The sequence below is a fragment of the Crocodylus siamensis genome, chromosome 4 (assembly GCF_052110815.1).
Source record: "Crocodylus siamensis isolate JL-2025a chromosome 4, ASM5211081v1, whole genome shotgun sequence".
NCBI classification, from domain to species: domain Eukaryota; kingdom Metazoa; phylum Chordata; order Crocodylia; family Crocodylidae; genus Crocodylus; species Crocodylus siamensis.
Window position 1 is genome coordinate 97,000,159 of NC_143398.1, and position 12,233 is coordinate 97,012,391.

Below are 12,233 nucleotides of genomic sequence, written 5' to 3' on the forward strand. Positions count from 1 at the left end.
GATACCCAAGACTGTAATAAAGGTGCCAGCAGATTAAAAGCAATGGGGAATGACAGAGCCACACGGAAGATGCTTAACCAGGCATTAGTCTGCATTCCACCATTGAATGCATGAGTCTGCTCTTTCAAGCCCTTTACTTTCATGACTGGCCAAACTGTTAGCACCCTTACAGAGGAAAAAACAAATAAGCCCTGTGATAGCCCTGCACTGTCACATCCTTCTTGTCCCATCCTACTCAATGTGCCCAGCTTCCAGGGGTGGGGGGGCTTTTCCTGTGAGTAATGGGCAGACAGAGGGTGACACCCAGTGGCTTGGAGATAGCAGTGCAGGTTTTGAGTGCATTGTTTCTCTGGGACCTCTTCAGATGTGGCTTGTTTCCTGGCTACTAGCAGGGCCTTGTTCCCTAAGAGTGACTTTGGCTTGGTACCACCTCCATACCATGGTGGGTTTGAAAACCAAGCTTTCATACTATAGCACACTCTCGATAGTCTTGCCCCAGCCTGTAGCTGCATTACCCGCAGCCTAGGGTGGCCATATTTGTCAAATGATTAAATATAGCACATGCCAAGATGAGGGAATGGGTAAAGGGGATGGGGGGGAGGGCAGGGGGAGGCTTCTTCTACACACCAAAAGTCTGCCTGCATAGCTAACCTGGTCAGAAACATAAAACAAATCACACCTGGAGCCAGTCTTGTTATGCTGGCAAAACCCCTGTGCAGATGCAGCTGTACTGACAAATAGGGGTTTGGGTTAGCTTCAGCTATTTCTGGCCAGCCCACCAGAAGGTCTGGCAGCAGAAGGCAGCTGCCACCATTAGCTGCAGAGAGGATGCTGGCACTGGTGCAATGGTCTTCCCATCTAATACAAAGAATCTTCTTGAGGCAATGGTGATGGAATCATTCCAGGGGCTAAAGATGGGTTTGATGTGTCACCCATGCCTCACCACTCTAGAAGAGCATGGGGATAACCACTGCATTGTAGACTAGGATTTTATTTTCCGTCTGCAGATCTTGGTCAACAAAGATATGGCAAAGCAGCTTTCCAAAGGATAAGCTGGCATAGCAAATCCTATGTTCGATTTCTACATCAAGACTGAGATTGGGAGAAGTGACTGCCAAGGTATGGGAAATGCTCAATGTTTTCCATGGGTTCTCCACTAGTAGTAATGCAGTGGGGAGGGAAGTAGCTTGTGCCAGGGCAGGCTGATGGAGCACTTCGATCTTCCTAATGTTAAGGGAGAGTCCCAGGCTGTGATAGGCACCTGAGAAAAGGTCAAGAATGGACTGCAGATCAGTCTCAATGTGTGTGAGGATAGCACATTGTCAGCGTACTGAAGGTCAGTGATGCCAGTTTTGATAACTTTTGTTTTGTTGTAAAGGTGCCACACGTTGAAAAGCTGACCATCCATTTGATACTCAACCCCAATTCCAGGAGGAAGTTGGTCACGGATGAGAATCAAAATCACAGCAAGATAGATGGAAAAAAGGGGTTGGGACAATGAGACAGCCTTGTTTGACACCAGTTTGGATGGTAAATGGGTCTGTCTCTGATCTATTGCAAAGGACTGTGACAGTCATCCCATCATGGAGTAGTCTGTGAACACTGGTGAAATTCAGTGGACAACCAAACCTAGCCAGCGCCTTCCATATGGCTTCACCACTGATGGAGTTAAAGGCCTTAGTTACGTCAATGAATGCCATAAACAGCTCCTGGTGTTGCTCTCTACACTTCTCCTGAATCTGTTGTGCAACAAAAATCATGTCAGTGGTACCCCAAGATGATCTAAAGCCACACTGACATCTTCAGCAAGAAGACGATTCAGAAGGATGTGAGTAAGAATCTTGCTGGCAACAGAGAGGAGGGCAATGCTTTGGTAGTTCCCACACTGACTTATGGGTAACTGGTGTGTCCTGGATCTGGGCGGGGGGCCACCAGCAGCCAATTGCTGACCGGGGAGGTGGTCCCTAGTGGCCGAATGCTGACCCTGAAAGCACTGGTGGCAAACTGGAAGCGCCGCCAGAAAAGCTGGAAGTGCTGGTGGCACTCCCTCGTCCCTGGCCAGTGAGGGCCAATTTCAGGGGAGTCACGAGCCCCACCACGTTCCTCCCATGCATCGCCTATGTGCTGACATGTCCCCTTTCTTGAAGATGGTCAATGGTCATAGTGTTGGCATTCTTTAAGTCAGGGGGAACTTTCTCGTTAACCCATATTTTGATGAGAAGTTGATGAAATTTTTCCACCAGTGCTGTTTCACTAGCTTTGAAGACCTCTGCAGGAATGCATATGAGTCTGGTGCCTTATTGTTCTTGGTCTGAGTAATGGCATGCCAGACTTCCTTGAAAGATGGGGGATCAGCAAGTGGTTCTATTACTGAGTGTTGAGGAATGGACTCAATGGTGGCAGCTGAGACCTTATATTCATGTTTGAGTAAAAATCTTGAAGTGCTCCTTCCAGCCTTGCTTGATGGATACATTATCTGTGAAAAGGGCAGAGCCATCATGGGATCACAAGGGGTTGGCCTGTGGATGGCTTTTATAAATTGGAAGGAGCTTCTTATGTCATGCTGATCAGGAAAACTCTACATCTCCGTGGCCTTTGCTTGCTACCGTAGGTTCTTGATGTCCTGTAGCCTCCTCTGAACTACAGCTTTAAGCCAGTGGTAAGCTCCTCATTTTTGCTGGTTGGAGGGTTCCTTTTGACAACTGCAGAACATAGCTCTCTTCTGATGGATAAGTGCTAGGATTTTCTCATTGTTCTCTTCAAACCAATCTTAGTGATGGTAAGTGGAGTATCCAATTGATTCAGCACATGCCTTGTGAATAATATTCTTAAGCTCCTCCAAGTGTGCCTGGATGTCTTTGATGTCATCAGGTAGGTCAGAGAGCCTCTCAGTAAGGCATTGCTGAAGAGCCTTGCATCTAGCTTTGTCTTGGAGTGCCTTGATGTTAAATCTCTTCTGCATTCCTTTCAGTTGTTTATGATGGTGTGGTGCAAGCTGCATGTCCATGGTGGATTTGACTAAATGGTGGTCCATCCAGCAGTCATCTGCCCCTCTCAGATTCAAGTGATACAGACATCAGTACAATCACAGACTCTGACAATAATACAGTCAAGAAGGTGCCAGTGATTGGAGCGTGGATATTTCCAAGTGGTCTTATATTTGTCACTCTGTCTGAAGGTGTTATTTGTAATGAGGAAGTTATGCTCTGCACATTTGTTGAGGAGGAGGACACCATTGGAGTTGACTGTCCATACCCACTCTTTCCCAATAGTTCCACTCCAGAGTTCAGGATGTTGCCCAACTCTTGATTGAATTGAAGTCACCCATGAGGATGAGCTTGTCATGAGGGCAGTGGTAGTCAGGATGGTGTCAAGAGCACAGTAGAATTGTTCCTTGTTGACTTCTTCATTGTCAAGTGTGGGGGTGTATGCACTGATGATCGTAACATACTGGTTTTTACTGAGGTCGAGGCAGAGACTAATAACATGTTCATTAATGCCCACAGGGAGTTCTGAAAACTGGCTGACAATCTTGTTCTTGATGGTAAAGCCAACCCCATGAATGTGACTTCAGATGACTTTCCTTTCCAAAAAAAAGGTGTAGCCACCTCCTTCTTCTTTCAACTGGTCTTCATCTGACCAGCAGGTCTCAGGGCAGCAATATCATATCTTGCAAGTTCTCTAGCTACTATAGTAGTTCTGCTTTCAGGACTCTCACTGTTTGGGGAGTCCATGAGAGTGTGGACATTCCATATGGAGAACTTCAGTACTTTATTTTTTTGGTTTCAGCTGTAAGGGGAGTGATCCCACTGGATGTGGCAATCCATTCAGCGGGGTTTGAAAAAGCCTATGTTTGAGCACCTTTTTAGCCCCTTCCTTATTCAAGGTGAGCAGACGGGATCCTAAAGAGAACTACTCAGTCATGGCCACAGCTGCCAAATTGTACTTCTGTTTCGGTAAGTGCAAAACAACTGCTGCCTATGTGCAGATAACACATAGGCGGAAACTGCTATAGATGGTAAAGCGCGTACACTGCTTGCAATGATTTGGGGAACCTGTGCATGGCTTATGAATTCTATGTGACACTGGGGACTCTGTGTACGTGTGGCACATGGAAAGCTCTTTTGTGGGGCTTGCTTGCTTACCTGGTTAAGTTTTTGCCCTGATATAGCTCTAAACCCCCCAGAAAATATTGGAAGAAAACAATGGAGCATTGATGAGCATTTCTGCCAATGGAGCCTCTTTGCCCAGGAGGTGGGTCCCATCCAGAGAAACCAGTTTCAAGCGTAAACCTCAAAGGGTGGTAACTAAGCCATGGATCACCAGGAGGGGGGCCTTAAATCCCTTTGAGTCTGATCTGGGTGTTCAGGGACTGCAACACTTGGCATGCTTGTCTTCACTAACTGCTGCATCTTTAATGCCTAACACTTCCAAATTGTTGTGCCCTGCGTGCAGTTATGCACACAACCTGGAAGGGCACCCTTCCACAGGACACCCACCCCCATAGTATGGTGTCCTGCAGAGCTATTTAGTTTAGTCTTACTAAATGTGTTCAGAGCAAGCACAGTGCTTCCATGCATTAGGTCCCATGCAGGAAGCTGCAGGAGGAAGGGCGGGGGAAGGGGGAAGTGCTGTGGGAAGGCCAATTAGCTGTGTTGTAAAGCAGCTACTAATTGACTTGTGTAAAGCACTGAACAAATGTGGTTACACTGCATCCAGGTCAGGATCCAGTGCTGTTGTGCCCCTTGTGGCTCTGTGCCCTTGACAGTTGCACCGTCCTGCCTCTGGTATGGTTCTGGGCCCAGGTTTGGGATTGAAAAACATAATAAAATGGGAAACTTGAGGCACACCAGTTGTATAAATATTGCCGTACCTCACTTGAGTCACCATGTTGGCAAAAATGCTTCTATTTGCTGAAAAAGGAATTTGCTTTCAGATGTTCTGCTGCTGTTGAAATACATCCCGCTGGCAGGAGTTAAATATTTATTTTGGAGCTCAGAGGATGTTAAGAAGATTCCTAGATGCATTGCTGCTGTAAATGATTAGCCTCGAAGCTTATTACTTTGCTCCCAGTGGCAAAGCTCCCAGTGACTGTTGCTGGAGTAAAATCAAACCCTAAAATGACGGGCCAGATCCTTCTCGCTCTACTCACATGAGTAGCCCCACTGAAATCAAAAGGCTGCTTCTGTGACCAAAGGAAGCAGAATTAGGCTCTGTGTTCAGCTGACTCTCTGTGCGTGCTAGGTTATGCTCTATCAGAGCTGTATTTTTCCTAATTGCCAGATAGAAGCCAGCAAGGAATTTGTCAGCGCTGTTCCTTTCCCTGAGTAATTTAGGGTTTTGCAAGTCCCCATATAGATTTTTGCTTCCCTCAGGAGCTGTATTTTTGAATTAAAAATACCAAACCACTTGTCTTCAATAAAGATTTACAGCTGGATGCTTAGTTGGTTTAAACCAGTGACTATAATGTGCTGATTTACCCTAGCTGAGAACCTGATCCATAGTGCTGTAAATATAACCCTGTGACCAGCAATTTGCTCATTCAATCATGTCTTTATTTCACAAACTTATTAATAAAATATTGCAGAAATATGCTCAGCCTCTCCCTTCTCCAGTTTGCCTGCCTGTTACAAGGTAGAGATACCAGACTTGTGTTCTACCTCATCCTCGCTGTATATAGGCTAGCGATCTGACCTGACCCTCCTCCAAGGTTTGCCACTGCTACAAGCCACAGATCACATGTTCCACTTGGATCCCGAGATTGTTGCAGCCCATCCCTCATTCAGCAGGGAACCAGAGAACCCACTCTAGCTTCTCTACATATGCACTGCAACCCCACTGCAATCTCACTGCAACAACCTCCCCATATGGCTCTGATGCCTTTCCATTGGGGCACAGATCAGAGATGTACCTTTACCCCATTCAAGTCCTGTGGATTGGCTGTAGGCACCAGATTACTCCATTCACTGAGATAAGACTTACTTAGTTCTAGGGAGGAGAGATGGGAGCAAGTAAGCTGTAGAACATCTATTTTCATATTCCAGCTAATGGGCTGGATCTCCAATGCGTATAAATCACTGTAGTGCCTTTGAAATCAATCTAGAGTTACCAGAATATTTACACTATTCCTCTGTCTCTAGTAGAATGGCAGGTAGGTTACAGGGTCAGAGTTAAGGTCGTTTGTGGAACTATAAAAATGAATTTTCTCACTGTTGAGCGTTTATATTTTTTTTCACCCATGAGACTTGACTATTATTTAACCATTATGAATGTTAATGTGCTCACATAACCTCAACTCTGTCTTCAAATGTGTCTTATAGGAAGTATACGTATATATTTTCAATAAGGTGCACACACGCCCCCCCATTTGCTGGTCTGTCTTCCCATCATTTTGCAAACCGCTTCTTTGCAGCGGGGAACATCTGGCTTGCTGAGGCTGATGCGGTCATGCTAATCTCTTGTGGCTGCAGCCTGCAGCACAGGATCTCTCTCTAATACTACTTACACAGTAATGAAAGTCAGATGGGTTACTGCACCCATGTTAATAACATGCAGAATGCCTTTCCCTTTTGATCTGTTGCAGTCTGTGATGCATATGCAATTCAGATTTGTGCTTTGGCCTTGTCACTTATACCCATGGGCCAAGTGGGTGTGATATGTGTCCCCTTTGCACTCAGCTTTTAATTTGTTCTGTCCTTTGTTTTGTTTCTAAAATAGGGCCACATTCTGCTCCAGTTGACACCATTAATTCCATTAGCTCCAGGCTGAATTTGGCCCTCTCTTTTTAAGCATTATGGGTCAAATTCAGACCTCGTGTAAGTTGGCACAACTCCCTGAAGTCAGTGGATTTGCCAGGCAGTGTCTTTTGCTGTTTAAGGCCATTTTGACATTGCAGAGGATGGAGTATTTTATTTGGTATCTTTATCAAGCTGGATGTTGTGGAAAACCCCCCCAATCAAACTTGGTATAAAAGGAGTTGAGACATGAAGGCTCTGCTGGCACATGCGCATATGCGTGCATGCGTATGTATGTGAGAGGAAGAGACAGACACTGTCCATATGTATGTGTATGAGAGAGAGGGGTAGATATGTTGCAGGGATAAAAGCATTTTAATAATAAGGCAATTCAGAAGCTGGTTTGGGATGGGATGCACATCTGAGGAGATATGGTCTGATTCTCATGCAAGTGAAGTCACCACTGGAACAGGAGATGGGGTGGCTTTAGAATGATGAAATGTATATCTCAGGTTTGTTTCCTTTGAGCAGACTCTCTAATTCAAATCTTACTTGTCACTGTACACGCTTTGAAGTTTTAATGAGCACAGAAATATGTTGCCAGCATATTGCCAAGGGGTGTTTGCAGACTTTTCCACCTTTAGCTCCAACTGCTGGGTTTGTGGGGAAAGGGGCAAGGAGGGATGGAGGAGTACAGCCAGTTTCTTCATCTAAACAAAACACTTTCTGAAATGAAGCAAACAGCCTGTTAAGATCCCCTTTTCTTATAGGGCTTATACGGTTATTTGTTTCTGAAAAATAAATGGGGCTGAGTCCTCTGTGCCTCATGCACTCTTTTACACTGACGGAAAGTGAGTGCCAAGCAGGTGCTACCAGGGTGTTATGATGGCATCTTACGCCCACGTTACACCCTGTGCAAGAGTGCTCGGGTACAGAGCAATAGAGTCAGAGCGATGAAAATAGCAGCGGGTGCAGCTTGTGTCATTTAGACCTTGCCTTCAGTTGGGAAAAATGTGTTTTTAGCACATCAGCAAACACCTATTTGCTAATGAATGTTACAGTGAGAGCTGGCTGGAGGGTGACGGTTTCGTTTCATGGCAACTTTCGAGGTTTTGAAATCTATTTTACTTGTTCGCTGACTCAAAACTAAAGACCCTGAACAGGGTTTTGTGAAACAGAATTGTTTCAAATGGGATCATAAAGGTTAGCTTTTCTCTCTCTTTCTCTTTCTCTCTCTTTCTCTCTCTGTGCAAGTGACCAGAAGGATTCATTGCTGACCTCAGAGGTGTTCCTACCTAAAACCTCCTTGAAACTGGTAAGTGTCTGCAAAACACTTCTCTTTCCAGAGACAGGATATATTCCAATGAGTTCTCAGCTACTAGCCTTACACAGTTAGCTTGGGGCCAGGTTTATAAATGTGCATAGAAATAGATGCCTAAAAAAAGGAGGTTAGATGTCTAGCTTGCGTTGAAAGTCAATTTGGAAAGCAACTGTAATTTAGTCATCTTCATTTAAATACCATGCATATTCATATACTCACAACATCAAATCTCTCTGCAAGTTGTTTTCTAGGAAAAAATGACAATTTTCTACCATAAGGAACCTGGCAGGTTTGCCCAGGTCAGAGTGGTCACACTAGTTTTTAGTGCTGGTAACAGGCAGTGCAGTAAATCTAGTCTCTGGTGCAAGTCTGCAGAGAAGATCCCACTGTCAGTTCTCCTATGGGCCTTCTCTCCAATTAATTGGAAACAATGTATGGTGAGACTACCTTGTTCTGCTACTGCTTTTTTGTGTAACCATGAGCAACCCACTGCAACCCAGAGAATTTTGCTGGGATAACTACTTTGGAGTGGAGTGTGATTTTTCTTTTCTTTTCTTTTTTGCCAGTATATATATAACGGAACTTCTAATAACCTGTCACAGTTCTATGGTACAGCCCCTTAGGTGACCTCATCTATGCTGGTAGAGAGGGTGTTGGTTGTAGCCATGTTGGTCTAAGGACATAGACCGACAAGGTTATTTGGGGAAATGTGATATCTTCTATTAGATCAACTAAATAGTTGGAAAAATTGTTCTTTGCAAGCTTTCAGGTACAAACACCCTTCTTCAGGCAGAGGGAAAGTCTTCTTCAGGCAGATGTGGACTCTTCCTCTGCCTGAAGAAGGGTATTTGTACTCGAAAGCTTGCAAAGAACAATTTTTCCAACTATTTAGTTGGTCTAATAAAAGATACCACATTTACCCAAAGAACCTTGTCTGCCTATTCTGGTAGAGATGCCCTTCACCAGTGGAATTATTCCCCTTCCTGTAGACAAGGTAGATGGAAGAATGTACTTTTATTGTGATGCGACTGAATCTGTATGGGTGGTGTGGTACATTTTCCACTGTGCTGCAATTGTCAATGCAAGTACAATTTACATGTAAACTCTCTTTGTGCCTCTGTTCTGCAGCTGTAATGCAAGGATAATATTTCCTTTCATCCACCTGTTCTTTGTCTTGTCCATATGGACACTAAGCTCCCTTGGGCAGAGACTGGTTCTCACTGGGTGTATGCATAGTACCTACCACAGAGAGGCCCGGCTCACTGGGGTTTACTGTAATTAGCATTAATGAACAGTGATGTCCTCCATTGGAACACTACTCCCTCCAGGAGTGGGTGCCTAAGAGATGTGAAGTACCCACCTTTTTGCCCATTGTGTCAAGTGAAAGCATGGAGGGAAGGGCTTGAAACTGGTTTTGGGTTTATTACCCTGGCAGGACAATTTTATACAAATCCTGGCAGAGAGGGGTTTAATCCTGGCTGTATCCCTCTCCACACTGCATCACCCTATTCTGTTACTCCCCACCTACTCCCCCCTGCTGGGCCCAAGTGGCCTGTTGGGCTAATCCATTAATTAAAAAGCTGTCTCTGGTTGGTAGCAGAATAACTAGCAGCTAGACCTGTGAGGGCTGAGTGGGTCTCTACTCAACGCAGACAGCACTGCTTGCTGTTGTTTCTGATCATTATTTGCAACTGGCAAATTGATTCCTTCGAATGAAGGTAACGAATTGCGACCAGATTTGAATGCTGACTGGAAATCACAGGCTAGGGGCTTTCTGTTACATGCTCATCTTCCACCACAGTAGCTGTGCACTGATGGGCTCTGGGCCGAGCGGGGTTTGGCCCTTCTGAGTGAGAATGAGTCAGCAGCAAGTTATCCGGAGCTTAATGGGACAGATGCAGTGCAAATACTGTGCTTCTTGCTGAGACTCCCAATTTATTTTTTCCAGCCTGTCTTTCCAGCAGCATGGAGACCAGGTATCGCTGTGGAGCAGAGGAATATGTAGGATTGCAGGAGATAAATCAAGTCTCACAAATGGAGTGTTCAGCTTATTCATTTTATCTCATGCTCAGGTCTGCGTCATGCCTGACCTTGAATGCAGCACCAAAGGCGAGGGGCCCCATCTGCTAGCAACTACATCCTCTCTCCCCTGGGACAGCCAGTACAACTGAGCTGAGCAGCTCTGTAGGGACAGGAGAGGAGAAAGGATTTTCCCTTTTCAGTTCACAGAATGAGTCTAATTTCTCCAACAGCTGCTAAAGCTGGAGTAGGCCCCATGCTGCGGTCCATGGGGAGAGGATGCAGGTAGGAGCCGACTCTCAGGCTTTGTTTCCACCTACTCTGTGTCAGGTGCTGCCTCGAGAGCCTCGGCAGAGCAGGACTGGTGCATAGGACTGGCCCTCCCCAAATCCTTCCTTGCTCCACGAAGGAGGGCTCTAGTTCTGGAGCACATAGGGCCCTTTCAGCTTGTGAACAAGGGGCCAAGCTTCCCTCCAATCCTCCCAACCTCTCTCCTATATTGTGCCTCTCTTGTAAAGCAGGGCTTAAGGGCATTTCCCCCATTTGGCTGGATTGTTGGTCCTTGTTTCATTCCTCTGCCCTGCCCTTGAAGTGCCAAGTGAGCAGGGAGTTGTTATTGTAGGACAGAGAGGGATTTACCTTGCATTGATCAGGTGCCCCATGCCTCTGATTGCTCATGGTAGAAGTTGATCAGGGTCTGTGACTGAAAGACTCTGTGCTCTGCAGAGTGCCACCTAGTACAATAGCCATAGTTTCATAAGTTCATAGTTGGTAGGGTTGGAAGGGACCTGAGCAGATCATCAAGTCCGAGCCCTTGCCATGGGCAGGAAAGGATGCTAGGGTCAAATGACCCTGGCTAGGTGATTTTTCTTTTTTTAATGTAGCAAAACTCGCCAGTCACCGTCCAAGAAGCTGTCCCCAGCCTGCATGGGGCATGTGCTGTTTTCAGTACTTTTGAGAGATTCGACCTCCTGATTGTCATCATCCTCCAGAAAGATATCTGGGGGTTTAAAGTTGTCAATGATGTTGCTTGGGGAATTCTCTGTCTGCAGGAGCAGCGAGTAGCTGGAAGGCCTATTGGATGCACATGGAGTCATTGGCATGAACCCACAAAGAAAGTTAGTCCCTTCTGTTCTTAGAGGGGGCTATTAAATGTGCATGGACAGAGTTTTTGGAACAATTAAAGCAGTAACAAGGACAGGAGTGAGGGTCAGAGGTTACTAACAAGTAGTCCAAGGGAGACACAAAGCATAGCACACTAACGAGTGCCCACTGGCCCTGAACGAGTCCAAGCGGACAGTGAATGCCACGCAGTGAAACTGCCTGGAGACATGCATGGATGAGGGGCAGGAAGATGGATCCACAGAGCCTCATTCCTGGTCAGATAGGTGGCCAGCTTAGCTTGGGCCAGGAGAGGTTGATCAGGAGGTCCCAGGACTTGGTGGGGCTACTTGCAGCTGGAAGGACATAGAGCAGCTATGAGTTATACTGAGGGCCAAATTTATGCCTGGCTTTAAGCCACCTTTATCCTTTCTCTCTGGGTCCAGTGTTGCGTGTACCTTGGCCAGCCCCAAGGATCTGGTGTTAGGGGTTCGCATGAAGAGATGAGAAAGGAACAGGAAGGGGTAAAAATGAAAATGAGGTAGGTCTGGCAAACAAAGGGATAAGGCATCCTCTGGAGAAAGGAGGCTGAGAGAGCATGGCCAGGACTCCCTCAGAGCATATGAGAATGGTGAATCTCAGTGCCGCATGTCTACACCATATATACTCTGCCATGCTCCCCAGGGCTTGCCAGACCTGGTGGTACAACAGGCAAGGCTGAGAAGGTCTCTGACAAGGCAGAGCGAGGCAGGGAGCTAAGCTACACTCTGCTCTGTGCATAGAGCTGGGAAACAGCACAAAGAAAAGGCTGCTTTTGTTGTGACGTGGGAGGAAGAGCTCATGCGCCTTATCTTTAGTGTTGGGGCCCAGGCACCTTCTGGCCAGTGCCTTTGGGAGAGGATGGGCCCGCTTGCTTGCCCTGAATGGTTAAGACAGCGATTTTCAACTCTGGTACTGTGGTACTTTGGTGTGACTTGAGATCCTTTTCAGGGTGCCCTGGGGTGCTGCTCAGTGTCAGGGCTGTGAGGTGTGCCACAGCGACATATGATTCACACGAT